The sequence below is a fragment of the Phyllostomus discolor genome, chromosome 13 (genome assembly GCF_004126475.2).
Source record: "Phyllostomus discolor isolate MPI-MPIP mPhyDis1 chromosome 13, mPhyDis1.pri.v3, whole genome shotgun sequence".
NCBI lineage: Eukaryota > Metazoa > Chordata > Mammalia > Chiroptera > Phyllostomidae > Phyllostomus > Phyllostomus discolor.
Window position 1 is genome coordinate 28,311,917 of NC_040915.2, and position 24,508 is coordinate 28,336,424.

The 24,508-nt window shown below is 46.9% G+C and overlaps 1 protein-coding gene across 1 annotated transcript in view; it reads right to left on the bottom strand.

Moving 5' to 3' along the window:
• The window catches only part of ATP10B (ATPase phospholipid transporting 10B (putative)), a 233,234-nt gene that overhangs the window by 134,201 nt on the left and 74,525 nt on the right, over positions 1-24,508 (bottom strand). Inside the window, exon 3 of the mRNA XM_036014749.1 lies at positions 9,516-9,579. The gene's annotated coding sequence lies outside the window, so the exon portion shown is untranslated. The remainder of the gene's footprint in view (positions 1-9,515; positions 9,580-24,508) is intronic.

Genomic DNA, 24,508 nt, shown 5'->3' on the forward strand with positions numbered 1-24,508 from the left:
CATTAGATAGAGGTCCTGGCAACTTAATGCCAGCTAATCAGGGTGGAGGGCTTCCCGGGTCGTGTCTGCAGTGCCCCGCGTGCATCTCACAGTTCCCCCGGAGATGCTGCGGAAGTCCAAGTGCACTCTCAGAGCAGAGATTGGAGTTCTGGTTCCATTTCTTCCATCAAATTGCTGGGTGACACCTGGCAGATATATTATAACTGACAGACCTAGGCAGGCCTAGGAGGAATGGAAAATCACCAGGCGGGAAACTACACCGTGGGAAGCTGTACCGTGGGGGAAGCTGCCTGCCGACCCTGCCCAGGACACACGGATGCCCGGCTGAGCCTGGGGCCCCAGGGTCAGCCTATCCGGCATCACAGGGTGCAGCTTTAACTCGAGCCGGACAAGGTGTATGGAGAACAATGGTCAGCAGAAATGCACCCAGCAGCAGCTCTAGCCAAGCACCCTCTGATGCCCCAACCAGTTATCCTTCGAGGGTTTTTGTGCTTAACAACCCTGCCCTGAGAACAACCCAGTGAGTCTGATTCTCCCTTGGTTGGCTCCCCAGCCTCCCTAGGTTGGCCCCACTTTCCCTCTTATTCCCCGCTGATATACCCTGCTCCTTGGCTCGCTGCGTCCCTCTGGTCTCTGGAGTGACTCCGACCTCACAACAACCTGTGTGGACATTCAGAGTTTGTACTTGTGTAAAGGGAGTTAAAAATACCCAGTTGGGTGGAGCGTTGCCCTGTACGTCAAAAGACCACAGGTTCGATCCCTGCTCAAGGCATGGGCACAGGTTCTGAGTTTGATCTCCAGTTGGGGTGCATGTGGAAGGCAACAGATCAGTGTTTCTCTCTCTCCCAAAAATCAACAAAAATATACCCTCAGGTGAGAATTAAAAAGAAATACCCAGTGTCTGTCCATTCCCTTGGTGCTGTGAGGTTCAGATGAGACAGCTGACCAGCAAGCCCTTAAAAATGACGACATTGGATCTGTGTGGTTCCACCAACTACGCTGGGCCTGCTCAGCACAGCCCTGGGCTGTTCTTTATGTTTTCCAGTGGTGACTGTCCACTGTGGGGGGCAGCTGGGGAGCCAGTCCTTGAAAGACTTGTTGCTTTACATCTCTTCATTCCTGGCCTCCGTTTGGGCTGTGTGCTCTCTCCTGTAAGTAACACAGACCTGCACTCAGGCTCCAGCTGTGTTTGGCTTTGTTTGTGAAGGGCAGGGCGTCTTTGCTTTCTGCAGGAAGGCTCTCTTGTCTGCCTTGTTTTTAACTCCTGGTCAAGAATCTCACAGTGCCTCAGGGTTGTGCAGACCCCTCCCTGGCTGGTAGCTGTGAGCCAGGACATCATCCTCGCTGCTGGCATCCTTGGCTCACTGGACACCCCCAGGCGCCTAAAGAGATGCAAATGAATCTTTGGAGTCAAAGAGGCAGAACTGAGTTTGTTCAGCTCCTTTGAACACGGTCCTGTGTGTGATCTACGGTTCTGCAGAAGTCACCAGGCTGTGGCTGTGTTCGTCAGCCAGTCTCGTGGCTCTGCCTCTGCCCTCATCTGTTCAGGCCACGCCGGTCTGCATCCAGACAAGTCAAGCTCCATTTTCACAGGCCAAAGGGGGCAGGGACCTGCCACTGGCTGACCTGCTGGTGCTTGCCCCTGGATGCAGGGGTTCTCGAAAACACTACTAAATAGAGCTTAGGAGAGCAGAGTTCATCAGTTTAAATCCTGCTGCAGGATTTTAGGTAGTGCCCGATTTCTTTGTTTTCATGGCCATCTCTTCTAGTTTTTTTTTTTTTTAAACCCTTGGAAGTAACTACAGGAACTCTGGGCACACACACACACACAAAAAAATGGGACACACCTTATATGCGATTACAAGGGGTCTGTAGTAGTGACACAGCTTCTTGTCCTAGCTCTGATCCCAGTCCTGAGCCATCTGGACTTCTTGGAGATACTGTAATAAACTGTGCTGAGCTCAAATCCCAGCTCCACCATCTTTCAGCTACGTACTTGTCTTCTAGATGAGTCATTCTGCCTTCAGCAAGCCTCGGATTTCGTATCTGTAAAAACGATGATAGTAATAGTAGCTGCCTCACAGAGCTGCAGGGGGGATTGAGCACGCACCTGGTCGTTCCCAATAAGTATTAGCTATTTCAGTTGCCATCAAGGGCATCCGGGGGCACTTGAACGAGGTGCTGGGGCAGCTTCATAGAGGCAATGCCATCTACCTCCTTAGACCGTCAGCTCCGTGAGGACCGAGACTGTGCCCTCCTCACCTGCTGCCCTGTTCCCGGGGCTCGGGACACAAGGCAGCGCCCAATAAGTAACTGAAGAATTGAGCAGATGGGCCTATGTTGAAATCCCAGCTCAAAGCCCCGTTTGGCTACTTGTAGTCTTTGGCAAGTGGTTCACCTTCTTTGCTTCTGAGTTCGCACCTTCATGAAGTTGGAAGCAACCACCTCGCAGAGACAGCTCCAAGAATAGCCAGCGGGTACTGCGAGCTGACTCTGTGCTGGCACCGGGCTGAATGTTCTCTCTGGGCTGCCTGGTTTGACCTTGACCACAGCCCTTATGTGGTTGGTGTGGGTACTGGGTTAGTAAACATTTTTTTGTAGATCATGTAGCTAATGTTCAGAGACATTAAGGACATGCCTGGGTGACACAGCTTCTGAGAGATGGAGGTGGGGTCTCCAACCAGTTAGACTGACGCAGGTCCCATGTTCCTCATCACAGTGTCCGCGTCTCATAAAGATGCCGGAATAAAATTGGAGCTCAAACGTTGCTTCTGCTGCTGCTGTTATTATTAAAAAAATATACTCGCCACCCCCACACTCCCCTGACACTTGGTAAAAGGAAACCATATAGTCAGCCTAGTCATCTGTATGCTTATAACAATGTGTCCTCATGAAAAAAAAATCCTGCCCAGTCGGAATTCCAGGACTGATTTCAGCCTATGTGTCTGTCACCCTGGCCAGAGTGCTGATTTGAAAGGCAGAGCAAACACGTGCATTCAGAAGGCATTTCAGTCGGGCAACTGGGAATAGTTCCCATTTGCAGCTGGCCAGGCAAGCAAGAGGAAGGGGCGGGTCCCCACATCTGGTGAGTTCCGACTGCTCAGACACCAGGGGCACCAAAAGAAGTAAGGCAGGTGCCTGGGCCCGACGCCTCCCTCCCCCCATGCGTGGTGGCACATCACAGAGCTGGGGAAGCTTGTGTGGGGGGCATACAAAAGTGGCGGTGACAAAGGGCTGCTGATGAAAGGACTGCTTGGACATCCACCCTCGAGTGCGTCCTCAGGGTGGATGCCTGGCCAGCACCCAGCCCCCATTCTCTGGTGTCAGCTTCTCCACGTGGGGAACCACCCACACAGCTCAACTTCATTGACCTGAAAACCGCCACAGTGGTCATTGTAGGGGAGAGGTGCAGAGAGGTCGGGCAGCGCCTCTGTGGACAGCGTAACTGTCGCCGAGTCTCCTCCACGCATGAAACATTTACCACATGCACGAGTTACCTCTTTAAAATAAACACGCACACAATTTTTAGACGATGACAAATAGGTCTTTATAGAGGATAGAGCCTCACTTGGAAACTGCATCTGAGCTTTTCTCCATCCCTTAAGCCTGACTAGGAGCCAGACGGAAAGATAGTTTTTCTCCCCTCCCATAGGGAAGCCCCACGGCTCTGAGGCTGGGAGAAGGCTGCTCTCGTTTTGCCTTAAGGGACTTGATGATGCCAAGTGAGAGGGAGGAGTTGTCCAAACACCTACTCATTTGTTATTTCTCCCGACACCCATCACCGGGTGAGGAGGAGGCTGACCGTTTGTCCCTGTTTTAAGTGGTTGGGCAGCAGAAGCTTCCAACTCCGTCTACAGTCCGCCCACTTACTGCCCACTAGGGAGTCGTGGGCCGTAGAAGTCACAGCTGGAAGGGGGTCAGCTCGGTAGTCTCCAATGGGGGACGTATCCGAAGGGAGGGCTAGACATCCATTAAGGTGTAGATAAAAGAATTTCTAGTCATAATCATTTTTGTGTTACTCATATTTAATTATAGATGAAGATGCACTTTATAAATATATATGTGTGTCATAAAAATGTATTCTGAAAGAATTTGCTAATACAGGTTCATGGTCAAAACATTTTGAAGACTATTCAATAGGATTATTCTATTTTTTTTTTCTATTGAGGACATGCTTATTAATTTTAGAGAGAGAAGGGAAGGGAAGGAGAGATAGAGGGAAACATTGATGTGAGAGTCATCAATCAGTTGCCTCACACATGCACCCCAACCGATTGAACCTGCAACCTAGATATGTGCCCTGATAGGGAATTGAATCTGTAACCTTTTGATTTGTGGAATGATGCTCCCACTAACTGCGTCACAACTTCCAGGGTTCTATTCTTTTAAACCTCACCCAAGGATATATTTATTGATTTTAGAGAGAGGGGTGGGGCGGGGGGAGTGAGGGAGGGAGGGAGGGAGAGAGATTGAGAGATTGAGAGATTGAGAGATTGAGAGATTGAGAGAGAGAGAGAGAGAGAGAGAGAGAGAGAGACATTGACCCATTGCCTTCCATATGCACCCCAACTGGGGACTGAACCCATGACCTAGGTATGTGTACTGACCAGGGATCAAACCCACAACATTTTGGTACACAGAATGATACTCTAACTAACTGAGCCACCTGGCCAGGGCAACACAATAATTCTAGAGATTATAAAAGACAAGTGACAATAACATCAGCCTTAAAGTCAGATGGATATGAGTCGAAACCCCAGCTGTCCCATATTAGCTGTCATCTTGAATAAATGACTTCACGCCTGCTTCCTCACTTGTAAAAGTGTGATAATAACAGTATGTACCTTAAAAATCATGGTGAATAGGATAAGATGTGCATGGCAGGTTGCTTGAAAGATGGCTCCCAACCATTCCCACCTACGAGCACTTACACTTGTGTGGAACTCCTTCCCCTTGAGTGGACACAGTGGGTTACCTCTAATGAACGCGACAGGCAAAGGTGATAGGATCACACTTCCATAACCAGGTTATAAAAGACTGTGATTTCCTCTCGCTAACATTCTCTCTCACTCTTCTTGTAGACCTGTCCTCTCAAGAGGGCAATCTGTCAAGGAACTGAGGACATTCTCTGGACATAAGTCAGCGAGGAACTGAGACCCTCGGTACTACAGCCCTCGGGAAATGCTATGCTACCAACGACCACATGAGCGAGCTTGGAAGGGGCTCCTTCCCGAGTCCAGCCTTTGCCTAAGACTGCAGGCCGGGCTGATGCCTCGGCTTTGTCTTTGTGGGAAACTCTGAGACACAGAACCAGAAGCGCTGCTCAGAGATTTCTGACTTAGAGAAGTGGTGAGATAATAAATATTATTTTAGACTAAATTTTGGGGTACGTTGTTATTTGGCAATAGATAACCAAGCCAGCACGCAAGTGACTTGACATTGCATGACATGCAAAGATTTAGTGAATGTTGGTATGAAACACATCTCTGTCTTTATTCCATGCCAACAGCGGACCATCACTGATGAATCACAAACATTTTTTTCCTGGTGAACCCAGAGGCAGGCTCAGAATCCTTCCTGACACAGAACTCCAGGAACTTATCAATTGTGCAGATAAAACTTATTTGCCAAATCTGACCTGTCAATACCTCTTGTTGCTTCACTGTTTCTCATGTGCAATATTCTTTCAATGGGAGGCCAAGGCTTTCATCATGAGCGGTATGATGAAAAATTATTAGAACAAATCTGTAAAAGTATACAAAATACGAATGGCTGGCATCATGTGTAGTCCGAATAGTAGATTTTGCTCGAGGTGAGACAAAGGGTCTGAGTACCGGGAACCTTCAGAGAACAGAGGAGGCAGGCCCAGGAGGAGGGGCTGGGAGCACCAAAGCTCCCCTTACCCTCACCCTCATGTTTCCCGTGGTGTGGCCTCACTGTAGGCCTGCCATTTTGAACAAATGAAGGCATAGAGGGAGAATTGCTTTGGAAATGATAAAATGCTCTAAGGAGTGAATGGTTGTTTTTAAATAGACAAAATGTCCTGCAAATCAGTGTGGAAGATTTTCTTTGCCCAACATGATAATACTGAAAGCTACGGAAATAATGTGTGTTTAGTTATTCTCTACTTCATGTGCACTTCCTTTTGTTGGTTAAAGCAGGGAGATATTTTGGAAATAAGACCCAAGGGATTGTCCTTTAGGGGTGCGTGTGTGTGTGTGTGTGTGTGTGTACCAAATACCCAAGGGTTGTGCAAAAATGTGTATTATGACTCACTAGGTTCGGGCTTCTGCATTCCTAAGGATCTCCCCGGTGATGTGAGTTATTTAGCCAAATAGCAACCCTTCCTCTCCTTAAGATGGTTTACGGATTTCTAGGGTCATCGCTACTCTAAGTCCAGGAGCCAATGGGATGGTCAGTTGGTGATGGGTGCAGGGAGTCTCTGCTTAGCGAGCTCTTTGGCTGACCACTGGAATGCGGACAGACTCCGTGAGGCAGGGAGTGTGGAAACGACCCTCACTGCCCTGGGAAGGATGACAGAATGTGAGAAAATGAGATAAAACCCTGCATGATAGAACAGGAGACATTTTTGGAAATAGAAAAGGCAAATTCATGTTTTATGGAAAGAGGAAAACAGTCTCATCCTTCTAGGGTGTTTTGGAGCAAATCAAACTGGCACAACATTATAGAACGCATTCATTTTGCCACAGAATTTAGTATGAAGTCACATCTCCAAGTTCATCCCTTCTGTGATTTGTCATAACCTCAGAGAATCTTATCTTGTTTAGAAAAAGAAGCTAAAAGTTAATCAAGTACTGGTCATAAAAATAGTTTGACCCTAATATCAGGGGCTGAGTGAATTACGTTCAAAATAAACTCTGCACTGACATGGATGGATGGCTATTCACAATAACCCACTCCCAACAGAGTAGTCCCTGAGACAGAAGAACAGGCTATGACCCTAAAACAGTGGACACATCTGGGGCCGTATGCCTCTCTGCTCCCACTGTTGCAGGCCAGACAGTACTATAGACACGAGTGGTACTGGATGAGAGGATTAGAAGAGAACAGATTCTCTAGACATTTCACTCTTTAGGAACTTCCTTCCAAATCCCTTTCCATCATGCAGCATTTTCTATTATAATTCATTCACTCACCCAAAAAATACATTCACACAGTGATGCAACTACGTAGGCCATCTGCATCAGTGAACAAAGGAAAGCCAGACCTGGCTCCTACCAGAGGGAGTCTACAGTCTAGCACAGACAGACAGACATTACTTAAGTGAACACAAAAATAAATGATTGCCTGCGATAAGAGTAATTCTCCTTTTTTGGTCCATCCTTGTGCAGGATATAAAAGCGGCAACAGTGAAGTTCACGGTAGGTGCCCTTTGTCCCCATTTTCCTCCTCCCGTCACTTAACCTCTCCCTTCTGCAGAAGCTCAAGGCACCACAGGCACATCCAGAGGCCACGGAAGGTGCTCTGGGAGCCCGAGGGCAGTGTCCAGATTCTAGTTCTTTGTGACACAGCCAGCTGACCTCTCACTGCCCCAGCGACCACCCTTCGAGGAACGTGGCTCAAGAGAGAACCTTATGTGTGGAGGCAAATCTTTGTGCACAAGGATGATTGGTATAATTTAAAGTAGTAAAAACAGAAGCTAGTAACGACATATTTTTCAATAGAGAATTGAGTAAATAAATGCCCATTCATTCCTGATACATAATATTAATTGGTGGCAAAAAAATGATGCATTTACAAACACACACACACACACTGCAAATGCACAATATCTGTAATCTATTGCCGGGTTTAAAAAGCAGGGGATAGAATAGCTTGTATCAAAAGGAATTCACTTCATGTAACACTGCATAAATGTGTGTGGTCTTTACACAATCTTTATGTATTGTACACATACAATATATAAATATATATTTTTAATATATACATATAATTAGTAATATAGCTCCAAAAGGATTTCTCTTATGCATCTGCACATCATTATCCCGTGTCTTAGCCCTCATTGGGGCTAACAATAAACTCACATCGCGGTAAATGGAGATGGTCCACCTTAACCAGGTGGCATATTTGTGCTGTAGCTGAGACCTTCAGGGCCCAAGTCAGGGACTGGTGTGGGCATTTTAAGTAGATCAATGAGAGAGAGATTTGAGGCAAGACAGTCTTTCTGCACCTCTCCGATCACTTCCTATAAATATTCAAATATAAGACCACAGGGAGCTCACAGGTGACTCTCAAAACTGAATGGAGACATCTGAGAAAATGTTATTTTCCTCCTGCTGCACAAAGTAACTGCCAATACCTGAATGACGGCAGTCAGCGCGCAATGAATAATGAATCCGAGAGTCATTTGAATACAATGAGCTCCTACCGGTAATTTTCAGGCATCAACCCAAATGCTTTGGCTTAAAAAAGCCTGGGTTTCAGCTTTTCTATTCTTTTGATTTCTCTTCAGACAGGTGGAAGGTTCTATTAAGCCGGCAGGATCTACAGAGTTGTGCACATCTCTGTGAGGATCCCGGGCAAATTAAAAAGTCAAATTAGCAATGCATATTTAACGCTGCTTTGTAGTTTGTTTTTTTAAAAGTTGGCAGCAATGTTTACTCTTTGAGGGGGAGTTTATAATTATGCAAATTGGAGAAACAGTCTGCTTATGGTTTATGGTAATGCCTTGGGTTTTATATCCAGAGTCAAATTATTTCTAAACATTTCTCCAATTTTATTCATGACTTGGCGGGAGGTGAGCCAAGGCGAGGGGCCTGCTCTTCCTTGGGGGGCTCGGGATAGGAGGCCTCTGTCAGGACTGCTCATCCTTCCTTTCTCCTTTGTGACAAGACTTTAATTTTGTTCAGATGTGCACTCTCCTCCCGGTGGCCATGTGCCTCGGGGCATGTGGGGTCCACCCCCAGCCGGGGGAGGGACTGGTGATCGGCTCAGACCAATCACAGCCGCTCCCATCGGCTTCACCAGGGACTGATCTCAGCAAGGGCATGTGCCAGAGTTCTGGCCAAAGACACAGCCCCTGAAGATGTCAGAACCCAGACTTTGGGAATATTTTCGAGCTATTCAAGGAGCCAGCAATGGAGCTTTCCTATTTCAGAACTTATTGTTATGAGAACTAATGACTTCTGTTCTTATTATTGAGGCCATCTTCAGTCTGTGTTTTCTGTTACTTGCAGCCGAGAACACATCTGAAGTGATCTGTACCTTGACAGCTCCTGCGTTGCTCTGAGGACCGAATGTATCTCTGGCTTTATCTCTGTCCTCACCTGTGTCTGCATCTACACCGACCTCCACCCCTCTGCCTCTGTGTGTGTGTGTGTAACACACACAGGGAAGAATTCATTCATATACTTGGGCGTCTGCTCTACCAACAAGGCCGGCTGATGTTTGTTTAAATGGGTAGAAAGAAGGAAGGGTAGTTTAATATAGCTCATCTTGGTGCACCAGAGAGGAGTCCATCTCGTAACCGACGAGTAATAGAAAGAGCTACTCACGGTTCACACTGCTGCTTTCATTGACACGAGTGCCACCAGTTCCAACCTTCCTGTCCGAGCAAGCCTGCAAGACATGAGAGAGAAAATAAATACAAAATGTACCACCTCTTTTTGGCATCAGGCGGTAATCCTGTATTTTGGCTTTTCCTCGTTAGCTGGACGGTTCCGGTTTTAAACAGACTCTACAGATCATCAGGCTGAGCATTTTTCCAGGCAGTTGTTTGAACAGGAACAACTTACGCCTACCCCAGGGAATCAGGTCTGCTGCTCGACCTGCTGCCTTCCCCAATGTACACCATGTTCCCATAGGCTCCAGCTAAGTGCCCGATGGCGCTAGGAATGCGTGCCGGCCCAGCCACTCGGTGCATGTCATCTCCTCGGCCAGTTCATCTGGTTCCGGAATGGGCTGAGGACCTGACTGGGGCCAAGGAAAGTCACTTTCCAGTTGTGTGAACCAATGCTCATACTCTTTTTGCTTAAGCCAGTTGGGTTTTCTGTCCCTTCTAACCCCAGATCCTCCCTGATACAGGGCTTTCTCATACTTTACAAAGTATGAGATGGAGACTCAAAGAAAGATAAGGATGGGGGAGGGAGGTCAAGGCTTTCATTCAAGGGCTCTTCCCACTGCAGTCTCTAGCCTACTCATTCAGTCATTCATTGCAGTACAATAGAAACAATAGACATATGGACTTGAACTTTCTGCTTTGGAGAAAATGGAGAAGTCTTCCCCCAGGGCTACCAAGGGAGATAATAGATCATATCTATCATTTTAGCAAAGTAAAGATGGTTACATGTGTGTGCACTCATGCATCTCATGCATGCATTCACCCCGCCCCCCCAAACACACACACTCTATAGGAGGCCACAGCAGGTGTGTTGGATTCGCACAGAGAACCTCCCTGAAGGATCTGTCCAGGCTGCAGCTGGGCTCTGGGGGAAGCCCTCTCCCCACCCCCACGGGACCGCTGCTCCAGGTCACGGTTGACCTCCACTTCCTCAGTCTGTCTTCCTGACCCTGTCATCTCCACGCCGGCCCTGTCTGCTGGTCTGTGACTAAACTAATCACGAACATCTCTCCACCCAGCCGCTGCCTGACCTGCGCAGTGCCGGGTCCACCTGAAGTGAGTCACTGAGCAGAGGCCACGAAGGGGAAGCCCGCAGCCCGATCCTGCTCCTCTGTGTGCTTTGTTTGACTGACATTTAAGAAAAAACAACCCTGAGTTACACTGAAAAAATGTTACAGAAAAACTTAGATTTCAACTTCACTTAGAACTAAGTCGAAAGGCCCATCAACACTGTGTGCCCTTGCTCAGGGTGACGCGGGTCGGACCTGAATGGTGTCTGAGTCCTTTAGACACATTTGTTTCCGTGACCATAATCCCTGTCGGGTTCCTGGACTCATTTCTGCCCCCTGCCCGGCTGCTGTGGGCAGACGCATTCCCAACCCCATCCTACCTTTCCTACCACACGTGAGGGGCTGACCCAGGTGAGACGCCCCCTCGCCCTCCAGCGGCTGTGTCTGGAAGCATCCTGTCTCCAGCCGGGTTCCCACCCCAGCCTCCCCTCCCTCCGGAAAGAGAATCACAGTGGCACCACTGAAGGATTTTATTTTAGGTTTCCTTACTCTTGCTTTATCTTCTAGATTCTCTAAAAAATAGGAGTCATTTATCTGAATCGGAAAAGAACTGTCTTATAAATGCTCTTGTGAGGAGAAAGCTCCCGGGCCCTGCAGGGGATGGGGCCATGAGAGAGGCTGTGCGGTGCAAGCAGCGAGGCACCGCATGAGAAGCCAGAAGAGTCTGCGGCTTTGTGACCTTTTATAAACAATTTCCTGCCCTCTGCCTCAGTTTCCCCATCAAGAGAGGAAGTTGAGCGACATCAGTAGTTCATAAGCTGTTGGCTATGAGCCATATCCAGTCAACAGATAGTACTTTAAAAATTTTATTAATTATATGCCAACAGCTAAAAATGAAGACTATTTCAGGCAAGAATTCAGGTTACAGACCTGTCAGAACTACCTAGCAACGACGGGCAACGGTCCAGCATCACTCCATGGCAAAGGTGATCTCGTGGGGGTTGGGAGTTTACCCTAGTCCTCACCCGCCCCCTAGTGGATGCAGACATGCACCCCCAAATCGCCTACTTTACCCATTTACACCCTTGCCTGCCTTTAGAAGCATTTTCTCTTGCCACCAGGACAGAGGTGACCTCTAGGAGCCCATCAGCCTTAATTCTGCGACGGAAGACGGAGGATCTGAGAGTCAGAGATGATTTGGAGAAGAGAAACATGTTCAGAGCAAAAAAGGCCATCCTGTGGCGTTCCAGTCCTCCCCGCCTGGCCCAGAGATGACATAGCAAGCCATCCCAGCCTTTGTGACGGTCCCACGACACGGTTAAATCTGCAAAGGCAACAGCCAGGTTTTGAAAGTAGCAGAAATATTCTTCCGTTGGGGTTGCTAGCTGATTCTCTAAGTAATTTGCAATTCAAGTGTCTCTTTGTTTTGTATGAAAATTTGCTGCTATTTGGAAAGTGGGGAAGAGCTAAATTGCATCCTGCTGGTTTTACTTCGACTGTATCAAAAAAGAAACTGTTAATCTGGTTCCATAATTAACTTTCCTGTTCTAAAAAGGCCCTGGGAGAGAGTCCAGAGAGTGACTGTCAACTCCCTGCTCCTCTTCTCAGTAAGTCCCTTTGACAGAAAGAAGAATGGGTCCAGGTGGGTGCTAGCCTTGATTTTCTCCTTTTCTGATTTTCCTCCCCTCTTATCCCCGTCCAGACAACACTAAGTGAGTCCTCACTGTGGGTCAGGCACTGGGCTCACCAGGGAGGGTAGGAAGATAAACCAATTCCTGTGGAACTGCCAGAGAATATGCTAATTTTCCTTCCATCCATCCATCCATCCATCCATCCATCCAAAGTGTGTTAGGTTTCTATATTATAAGCCAGACACTGTGATAAGCATTTGTATGTGATAAATGAAAAACAATGAACTCAGCATTATCCAAGAATTCTAAAGTTGAAGAGATAGACTCTTGTCTAGGCCTATGGTAGTTGGTTCCATGGAGAAATGTTGTTTAAGTTGGTTTTGACTCCAGTCATACTTGTGTATGGTTACGAGTGTGTGCATACACCCATACGTGTGCATAAAGTGCTGGAGGGACAGGAAAACTGAAGTGAACAAGGGCGTGCAGGCTGGAAATTAATGTTGACCGCCAGGGGAGACCACTTTGGCATGAGCAGGGCGCCTGGACGAACATTAGCAGCGAACACTCATGGACTACTTGGACCTGAGCTAAGCACTTTTTATCTGTCATCTCCATGAAACCTCACAAGGCCAAGCAGTAATGATTGGCTACATGGTACAGACAAGAAACACACTCAGGGAAGTTCCCAGGAAACACATGGGTAGGATGAAGGGCAGAGATGGAGCCTGGACTCGTGTGTGACTTCAGAAAATAAGTCTTGAAGCATGAGGCCGTACTGCCCCGTGGGAAAGTGACTAAAGAAGGACTTGGGTGCCCAACACTCACTCACTCACTCAATCAATATGCACTCGTTCCTGGAAATGTGCATTTGTTGGTGCTCTGTACAAAACAGCCTCTGGAGAGCTGTGGGTACAGAAAACAGGGCAGACAAGGAGCTGTGCTACTTGGGACTCGGTGTACCCAGACATGGCACAAACCCTGAACAACAGTGGCTTAAACACCTGAAGTCTTGATTGTTATTATTGTTGTTGTTGTTATTTTTGCTTTAAAGAAACCTGGAGTAGGCAGTCTAGGGTTTTCTGCTAAGGAGGTTCTAGAGTCATCGGGAGAAAGGGCTGATTCCCACTTTTTGTTCTGCTGCTTCCTGGGTTAGCTTTCATTCTTCTGACCCAATGTGGCTACCAGAGCACCAGCCATCACATCTGAATTTCAGGCAGCAGGATGGAGTGAGTATGAAGGAAGGCTATTTCTTTTTTTTTAAAAAGATTTTATTTATTTACTTTTAGAGAGGGAAGGGAGGGAGAAAGAGAGAGAGATTGAAACATCAATGTGCGGTTGCTGGGGGTTGTGGCTTGCAACCCAGACATGTACCCTGACTGGGAATTGAACCTGCGACAGTTTTGGTTCGCAGCCCGTGCTCAATCCACTGAGCTACGCCAGCCAGGGCGGAATGCTATTTCTTTAAAAATACTTCTCAGTAGTTACATTACGATGTTTTCCCTTTTATCTCATTGGTCAAAGCTTGGTCACATGATTATATATAACTCTAAAGAAGGAGGGTAAGTAGGACAATATGCTCGATTAAAAGTTAGGATCGTCATCACTAAGGAAATAGGAGAGAGTGGAGTTGGAGGGATAACCAACAATACCTGCCTTCATGTAGTTATTTAGTGGGGTGGGGGTGGGGGGGGGAGGGCTTGTTGGGTGGTTCTCAAAAGGCCACAGCTATGGGTGTGGCCCTGGGTGGGGTACAAGTTGTCCCTCTGTACTCATTGAAAGCCCCTTTTCTCCCTCTCACCAGTCCTTTTTCTTGTCTCCAACTTCCAATCTGTGCTAGTCCTGTCCAATCTTGAGGGCTCATTTCAAATCGTGTCTCTTCCAAGAATTTTCCCTAAATTCCACTCAGAGGGAAATACTCCCCCCTTCCTTCAACTTCCATAGCACTGGGTTTCTATTTCCCCTTGTCACACTCCCCCTTGTGTGAGAGCCATTGCTGTGAGAGTGTCTCTTGCCTTCTGGGGTGCAGGCCTCTGTCTTACTCACAGCTGAAAGCCCCAAACGTGGCATGAACTCAATGTATGCACGACAGAGCAGACGCTGCTAGTCTGTCCCCGCGCATCCCTAGCCTTCTTTCCCTGTTAGAACTCATCCCCCTCCCTTGCCCTAAGTGTTACCTGTGTACGTGGTTTTCCAACTAGATATTTTAGTCTCCAGTCTCCCTTGGGGTTATGTGTGGCCCCGTGACTAAGTTAGGGCCAATAAAATGTGAATGGGAGTAATACATGCCAATTCTGGGTCATCTCCATAAAAATAAATGTGCTTGCCAGGACTCTTCCTCCTCCCCGGTTCCTGTTGGCTGGAAAACAGTATTGCAGTGTCCTTGGCACCAGAGATGGAAGCCACATGTTGAGGATGGCTGAGACAACTGGCCAGCCCGTGACTCAGAATGACCTTGGGAAGCTGCCTACCTGCTCTAGACCTCTCTCCCACCTTTGAACTGTGAGGGGACACGGCCTTGCTCTCCTAAGCTTGATCTCCATGACTGCAGTTAGCCATGCCTTAACTCACTCACATGTTTAGGGGTATTGGTCTGTTGGCCTATGGACGGAAGTCTGGCTTTTTTTCCACTTGACTTTCTCATGGAGGGTGACTCCTAGCCTAGCATGATTGGACTTTGAGCACTGAATATACAACTGAATAAGCATATGCCATGTCTTAAGAGCAGCCGAAGGCACTTGATGAGAGGTGTGAGCTCAGACTCTCTCATCCTGGTTGTCTAGGAAAGTTAAATGAATAGATTCATGCCTGGCACTTTTATTACTTCTGCTGGAGCCACTGAAAATACCTTCAATCAGAAGTATGTCCAGACTTCCTAAATAATGTTTTGCACTGAAATTCATTGCTGATTCATTCTTCTCAAACCCATCATTTCAGAAAATTGTCTTTTGCTGCCTAAGTATTTCTTGCCATTTGAAATTTTCTTTACAAACTTCCATTTTTCTGCCATTCCCCTTTAAGAGCCTATTTTGAGGATTCTGCTGAGCATTCATTTTCTAGCTGACTATTAACAACACATGCCTTGCGTTTGTGTGTTGTTTAATACTTTTCAAAGCCCTTTCACATCTAATAGCATTTAATCATCAGGGAAGCCTGGTAAGTTATGTAGCGTAAGTATTAGTATTCCCAGTCCCTAGCTCTTTAGTCCCCAACAATTGAGTGGCATAACAGTTGTATTTATTCATTGTGAAGTATGTCACATTGCAAATAATTTTTTTCAGATAATAAAATGTCATTCTTTTAATTCATTCTCTAAGTACCATAGACAGTTTTTGAGGAGCTAATAATATGTCCTAGGAACAGTCTTCAGCCTGGGGAAAACAGTGGTGAATCAGACAGACAATATTCCTGTTCCTAAAGATCTGGTACGCTGTTGATGCATCACTGCATTTTGAGCAGGATGGTGGATTTCCATCCTGTCTGTCCTATATCATCCCCTCCCTCTGGGCATCTGCTTCCCTGCTGCTCCAACCTTGTGATTCTGATGGGGCTGTTGATCACAGAGGCGGACAGGTGATCCAGGCCTGGCTTTTCTGAGTACTGTGCTCCTCTGGCCAAAGTGATTGGTTCAAGGGAAGTCCCATGACCCAAACCTAAGCCAATAAAACTCTTCTGGGATTTTCAATGCAGGAACAGGAAGAGGAAGAGGCTCTTTTTGATTTGCCATCACTGGGCTGTGGTAATCTTAGAGCCAACGGTGGTAATATCTCTCACTACATGGAGGAAATCTTTTTTCAGTAGAAAAGGAGGACCAGCAAAGATAGGTGGTGGGGAGATGGAAAGGCAGGCATTAAGGGGCAGGCAGTCATAGCAATTGGGAAGGATATAGACTAGTTGGACCAGATATAGAAACAATGACTGACCCATAGTAGGTGCTCATTCCTTATTTGTTGAAATGGTGAATGAAAAAGGAGAGGTGGACACTAATTTTGAGTCCACTTGCCTGGGAGTCTCTATCACTCAATACATGTGTTCAGCAGAAAAGTTGCTCAGGGCATATTTCTCAAATGAATGAATGGCAGTGCATTGATTATGCCTTCAACCAGGTAGAAAGGAGTTTAAGATTGAAAAAAAATCCCATTATCTTATTTCTATCATAATTTTCATCCATTTCCCCAAAGCACTGCAAAGCAGTGTGGCACTAAAGAAAAAGGGCTTAGCTACCAGGCAGGCCTGGCTCTGATTTCTGGCTTCTGCATCAACCAGCTGCGTGATATTGAGAAAATAATAACTATCCACTCATAAGGGCTTTTGATGAGAATATAATGAGGTAACTATAAAATTTTAAGCAGAGCAATTGATGTATTATCAAAAGTTCTAATGCTATCTATATTCATGAAACCAATTTTTATTGATTGAGTGTCTTCTATGGGCTAGACATTGTCTTAGTCCTGGGGTTATAGGAGGGTGAGACACATAAGGACCTAATACTCAAGGAGCTTCTGTTTGAGTGGAGGGAGATGGTAACAAAGTGGACAAAAAGACAAGTAATTCAAAGAAGTAATACAGGCCATGGATGATAAAGTAGGGGTAGACATGAACAGAACCTCCTCTAGACTGAGTGGTCAGAGAAGGCTGCTAAGGGAAGATGACATTTGAGCTGAGATCTGAATCCAAAAAAGAGGCCAACCACATGAAGACAGGGAGAAAGTGTGCTTCAGGCAGAACAAACTGAAACAAACTGAGGTGGGAATGAGCGTGGTGTGTTTGAGAGATTCAAAGACAGTCACGTAGCCAGGTATAAAGAGTGACAGAGGGCACGATGGGAGGAGAGGTCAGAGAGGTTGGCCTAGTTCCCCAGCCATTCAGACTGACTTGTACTCTGGGACAGGGACCAGGAATACAATCATGAAAAGGAAAAATCTAGTTCAAGAAGTTCTCGGCCCGTCTGATCTCACCGAATTTTGTCAAGGGAGGTTTCCGGTGAGCTGAATTTTTATATAGCCACATTTTGACTATCTCATACTATCTGGGTTGGGGGTGGGTTCTATGCCAAGCTTTTTCCACTGAGCAAGCAGGATGCAGTTAAATAGTAAACATGAGCTTGCCCACAGGAGAGAAATTAGTGTGTTCCAAGTAATTATACCTCATCAAGAACAAATCCCATTGTTGTGAATGCATGCAATATTTGGGAGGAGAGGAAGCAATGGTAACACCCTTGAGGACCCCCAGTGCAGAGTTCAGCACCCCTCTTGTGAAAGGGGGTGTTGACTTGCACTCCAAGTCATGCCCAAGCCCTTTACCCATTGGCGGTCCTTAAACATTCTGATTTCTTTATGTAGAGCCATTTGTGGGGACTGTTATGTTTTATTCATGGGAACTTTAAGGGTCCAGAGGGCTCAGAGCAGCCGAGGAAAATTTTTCGGTAAGCTAGAAAAGGGTAGAATACACAGCTGATCAGAACACAGACTTAAATTGGTGCAGAGTGAGATGTCAATCCATTTTCTGCGAGAGTACCCGATTCTTCTCTCCCTGGGCAACGTTGTCCATTCCCATTGCTTTAATACCATCTATAGGCTGATGATTCTTAAATTGTATCCCTAGCTTAGACTGTACCCTTGAGTTGTAGACTCATGTATTCAGTGTCTGATTTGACATCTCCATTTGGACCCTTCACGGGCTTCTCCAGCTTAATGTGACTCTACCGCAACCCTTCAGAATCAGGTTCCACTTGCCCTCTGCAGCATTCTGGTGCTTCCTTGTTCTACACCACCTCTCTAAATGGCACCAGCATTCAACCCTTTTCCTCCCAAGTTACTTTTTTATCCTCATGCCCAACATTTAGTACACTAGTCAAGACCTGTAGGACCCACCTCCAAATAGTATCTCAGATCCATCCTCTCATTTCTATAGGCCTGGTCGCTACGCAAGTCGGAATCATCAACACTGGCTGCCTAGATGAGGCTACAGACTCCTAATAGGTTCTTGCTTCATTCTTGTCCTGCAATAATCTGTTCTCCAGATAGATCTTTAAAAATGCATATTAGATCCCTCCCTGCCCCAACAACCATACTTCATTGTACTTTGAATTTTGTTTCTACTTTTTCCCTGGCCTACAAAGTGAAAAGCGGCCCCTGGCCACCTCTGCAATCCCCTGCTGCTCACCTTCCTTAGCCCGCTCTGGGTTCTGGCCACAGTCTGATGGTTCCGAGACTGTGCCAACCTCGCTGGCCCCTTGGGGTGTTGTGTTTGCAACACAATGCCTTCACTGGCCTCTTCGCACAGAGGACTTCTCTGAATCTCACGTAGTTTTCACAGGGATCTTTTCTAATTCCTCCACCAAAGTAGCACCATCGGCAATAATAGACTCTCTCCCAATGCTCTGTTTATCCCATTCATAGCAATTTTCAAATTTTAAAATAGCACCCTTTGTTTTCTTGTTGTTGCTGTCATCTGTCTCTCCCACGCTGTGCTATGTTCTATAAATACAAGGAGCACTTTCACCTTGCTCATTATTGTCTCCTTAGCTGTAAGCACACAGCCTGGAACGGGGTAGGACTTCAGGGATTGTTGAGTAAATGAGCTAAGGAATGCATCAGCAGATGACTGTTTCTCCATGTTAGAAATCAGTCCACATATTTTCTTGCAAACCATCTTTTAAAATTGTCATTTAAAAAAAGATTTGTTGAATCTCAGATTGGATATCTCAATATAAAACAAAACAAAACAAAACAAAAAACAACTTGCTTAAAGGCTCCAGTAACCCATACAAAAATACCTCCAAACCAGTACAGGAAATACCCATAATACACATATCTTTGGGTGAAACCATGGAAGACCAGTGTAGAGAGGAGGCTTGACTTTGGTATCTACCATATTGTCCTGAGTAAGCCACTTCTCATCCCTGTCCCTCAGATTCCTGCACTGGGCACCTTTGTTCACTAGTGTTAAGACCTTCAGCGAGTCACCTAAACTTTCTCAGCCCCGAGGTACCTGTGGTGGGCTAAATAGTGCCCCCTTCCCAATATGTTCACGTCCCAATTCCTGGAACCTGTGCATGTTTCCTTATTTAGAAAAGGGTCTTTGCGGATATGAGTAATTTACAGGAAGTTGAGCAGATCCTTCTGGATTATGTAGATGGTCCCTAGATCCAATGACAAGTGACCTCACAGGAGAAAGGCAGAGGGAGACTGGAGGCAGAGGCGAAGGCAATGAGACTCCGGAGATAGTGAGTGATGTGGCCACAAGTCAAGGGATGACAAGTGCCACCAGAAGCTGGAAGTGGCCAATAATGGATTCTCTCCTTGAGCCTCTGGAGGAAGTGTGGCCCTGTGTGATTCTGAACTTCTGGCCTCTGAAATTGTGAAGGAAAAATTCCTGTTGTTTTTAAGTACCAAATTTGTGGTAACTTGTTATGGCAGCACTAAGAAACCAACACAGTATTCATCTGTACCGATCATGTGACTGAGATTCCTTAGCCCAGAACCTTTTACTTCTCTAATGTCACCACACTAGCGACCCCACCGGGCCTGTGCTAGTAACTTCAGCCGTCAACACAAAGCCTAAGAAGAGAAGAGTTGTATCCATATCAGGCAGCAGCGTCCTTCCTACACATTCCATGTTCCCATTCCACATCCACGGCAGCGGCTATTTCTCCTCCTTTTCTCTGTGACCTCTGTCCCCTAGCTACCTTCAGCCATGTGACATCTCTCTTCCTCATCCTCACTCCCGCTGTGGGTGCCCTCAGCCACCACATCAGCGAGTGCTCAAGGAGGGCCCTCTCTCACCCTAGGTGCTGCAGAGCTTTCCACTTCCACAAGCAAGGAGAAAACAACAACAGTGGCAGTAATAATAGTAGTAATAGTAGCTAACAGCTATTACCATTGGTTGTTTTTCATGTGGCATGGTGCTAAGCACGCTTGACGAATTTCCCTTCCAGCCCCTGGAGTGGTACCTCTTAAATGAGTCCCTTTGCAAACACATTCAGAGTACAAGGCTCGTCGTCACATCCTTGGGAACCCTAATTAGGCAGCACTGTCTTGCTTCCCGTTTGCATGCGCCCTTCCCAAAGATGTCCCTCCTCCAGGACATCTGACTGACCAGCAGACTGCAGAGACGACCTCACATCTGATGTTTTTGCATGACAAGGGCGTCCCTTCCCCTCTGACATACTGTCTAGGGCAGACTCGTGCAGGAGGTGGGGATCCTGAGAAGGAACACGTCACTGAAGTGCCATCCCCCTGCACCTGCAGGACCAGAAGCGAGTCCAGAGGGAGCAGGAAAAAGGCAGCTTTTCCATGCCAGCTGTCTGTTGAAGTAAAAGGTCAAGGGCCATTTGCTCCAGGAGCATCAGGAGGTAGTTTCCCCTGGAGAGTAAATGAACAATCTTCTTAGGCTGGGGTTGGAGGGGAGGCAGAGAGGCAGAAACCTAAAGAACACTGCCCTGCAGACCTGCGTCAGCTGCCAGGGGCACCCAAGGGTGGGCAAAGGGAGCTTCCTCTGAGACCCCTATGTTGTCAGAACTCATTAAGCCTACAAGGCTTCCAGGCCTCTGGGGGCTCAAGAACCAGGGCTCAGGACCCCATGTGGAAAAAGCATCCTCTGTGCACCTTCCACCTGACTGCCCGGTCTGCGCTGCAGCTGGGCTCAGACCCTGCTCCCCATGGCTCTGTGACTGCGGCCCACAGATGTTCCCTGGGCCCCGGAGGTTACTCACGGGGCATGCACCCTGAATTACTCTCACTCTCTTGTATCAATACTAGCTCCCTTTTGCTCTGAAAGCAACTTATGAAGTATGTCTCCACCTGTGTCCCTGCACTCCCATGAGACTGCCTGACCTCTCCCTAAGCTGTTTGCTCTGAGTTGTTCCCACAATACTTGTTCAGTCTCTCTTTGCTTGAACTTAACACAGCAAACCTCAGAATTATTTGAGTCCACCTCTGACCTCACCCCCAGCCGCAATTCTTTGAAGACAGGCATTATATTTCATATACTCCATGCATAGAATAGATATTCCAGTGTTTAATTTAACAAACAACTATTTATTTAGTGCGTGATTTAGGGATGTGGTTGGTGCTGGGGGAACAAAGTAGGAGGGAACAAAGCAGTTTTGAAAATTAGTGAGAAAGCTAAGAAAATGCACCCACACAGCACTGGCATCGTGCTAAATACTAGACCAGAAGTCACTGCGGAGACCTTGAGGAAATAACAGGATTGAAGAGCTTGGACAGTGTGGGCAAAGGGAGGCTTCTTTGAGGTGGTGACATTTGAACTGAGACTGGAAGGGTGAGCAGCAGCCAGCCAGGCAGAGGAGACCCGGGGGTGCACAGGGCACAGGTGGGAAAGACTGACACCTTCAGAGAGCTCCACTGAGACCACGATGGCCAGAGCTCAGCGGGTGAAGTTGGGGTGCTCTGGGATGAATAGTGTCTCCATAAAATTCAAGTCCACCCAGAGCCTCTGAATGGACCTTATTTGGAAGCAGGATATTTGTCTATGTAACTAGTTACCATGAGGTCATGCTGGAGCAGAGTGAGCCCAATCCAATGACTGGTGTCCTTATTAGAAAGGAAAACGGAAACACTCAGGAAGACCCACAGGGAGGGAGGCCATGTGAAGACAGAGGCAGAGACTGGGGTGATACGTCTACAAGACAAGGAAAGCAAGGACTGCCGGCTGTCACCAGAAGCTCAGGAGGAAGCAAGAAAGCTTCACCCCACCCCCAGCGCCTTCAGAGAGGGAATGGTCCTCCCAGCACCTTGACTCAGGACCACTAGCCTCCAAAACTGTTGAGAGGATGAACTTCTGTTGTTTAAAGCCGCCCACGACGGTGATTTGTTATGGTAGCCCTAGGAAACTCATACGAAGGCAAGGCAAAGAGAGTGTTTCATTACTAGTGAAATGGAGACCCAGCAAAGGGTGCTGGGCAGTGACAGGACTGATTTTTTTTTTCAGCTTTGTGTTTTAAAAAGATGCATCAAATGAATGAGAAAAGTCTTCATGCTCAGAACAATTTCCCACGTCTGAACTTAGGGCTAAGATGCCTGAGCCACTTACAGTGTCTTCAACTGACCGGGGACGGCGTGGCCTCGGAGATCAGTCATCTGGTTTAACAGTCTCCGCACTAACCACAGAGGCTTCTAAGCATTTCCCTTCTATTTTTAAGCAAACGGGAGTCTGCTTCTGCATTCTGAATTTAGCTCCTTCCCTCTCTGTCACCACACATACGTGTTGCCCTCTGTCCTCTCTCTCTAGTCCCCTTCGGATCCAGTGGAAAACATCACACCTTCCGAAGTCACTGTTAATTAGTGCTGATGCTTGCTTTGCTGACATTGCTGCAAAAAGTGCTTATTTCAGGAATGAAGGGTTTTTCTAATTCTGAACACAACTTTCAGTATGTGCCTAAAACTCAATGGATGACTGGCTTCAGGTGCCCAGTCACAGCTGGAATTAAGCCTTCATGAGTGCTAATAGCTGGCTGGTGGTTGTGGAAAAATACAGAACTTTGGTGGTGTGTGTGGGGGGGGTGCAGCGCAGGGAAGAATGGCCAAATAGGGTAGTGGGGCAGCTGCCAGAAAGTTCTGGAGTGTTCAGTGTTAAGCAGCCTGGAGTTCTCAGCTCCTCAGAGCGGGAGAAAATGATTTTCCTTCTTCCCTTAGAGCTGATAAGGGAATTCACCCATAATTCTCATCCACTCAGTATGCAAAGTTTTCTGACGAAGAGTTTGGAACTCACTCTTTGCCAGTAGCGATAAGGCCTTTTGCTTTGGAGCACTAACAGGGTGTTGAACCAAATGTTGTACATTCATTATTTTATGAAGAAGGAAATGATGTGCCATTGATAATGATGAAAATGCCAATTTCATCAGTAAATGATAGGTGTCATTTATTAAGTGTCAAAAATCGTGGTTGGTATTTCATATACATTATTTCTTATAATCCTATCATTGTAGAGTGGTGGTTAAGAGTATGAACTTTGAGTCTTAACATCCTGGGTTTAAATCCTGGCTCTGCAACTTCATAGCTAAGTGACTTTGGCTAATTGCTAGATCTTTCCAGGCCTCAGTTTCCTCATCTGTAAAATGGAAGTAATGTAAGTGCCTATCTTATAAGAATTAAATAAAGTCCTGTAATACAATAAGGCCTATAATAATGGTAATGATAAAAACTATACTAATAGTAACAATTGTACAGCATGCACTACATGCCAGGCATGCTTCTATACACAGATATAATTATTAATATTTTATAGATGAGAAATTTGAAAGGCACAGAGAGGTTAAGGAACTTGCCCTTTATCACACAGCTAAAATGTGGTAGAGCTGGGATTTGATCCATTAATGTTAGCCAATGATAACACTATGATCAGTGGTTCACACAAGGTACATGCTGGGTAAATATTTGTGGTTTGATAAATTCTAGGCAGTACTTTCCTTCCAGAGAAGAATCTTGGATCTTGCTTAATAGACTCCATTTACCCTCGATTTAGCTCTTAATACAACTGGTTTCTTTCCTTCCTCCACAGAGTCCATAGAGACACGCCATTCCCTTTCGAGTCCCCACGCTGGCTTGGCCTAAGTAGAAAGTGCTCCCTCAACACTATCTGGGAATCATGGCACCAGCTGAGGAGCCACCTTAAAACACCCGCACGTCAAGGCTCAGGTGAAGGCCTGCCTCTCCCAGGGAGTGTCACCTGCACTGTCACCTGGGGCCTCATGGCCAGGCCTTTCTTTGGCCTCTTATTCAATATTTTTGCAATGCAGGGTTTGCTGACTGTTGGTCTCACTTTCACGCTGTGAAAACCAGAGTGTCCCAGCTAGCATTATTCCCAGGATTTCTTGGGGGGAGTGTCAGATGAGCTTGTACAACTCTGGCCTTCTCCTTGATTTCTGTGGATGTATTTACCTCCTACCCCCTGCCTCCAGGGACCTCTGTGAGCACTGATTCCCTGCCCAGGGAGCTTCTGAAGCCCCAGACCCCAGCAGGAAGTAAAATGGTGCTGATTCCCCTGTAGAAACACAGGTGCGGGCCCTGTCTGACGCTGGCCGTCACTTTGTCTCAGGATCCTGCGGTCACGGTGCTTACGCTCCCAGCCCACCCAGCCCCTCGTGCGGTGCCGGCAGCACTCTGGGCTCTGCTCCCAGCAGCCTCAGGCTGTAGCCAGGCTGGGAGATGGGGCCATCTGATCTTTTCCTTTGTAGCTCTTATTACTAGCAGCGATTGCACATTATTCTGTGACATTCCTGCCTAATGTCTGTCTTCCCCATGAGAACAAGAACAGAATGTGCTCTG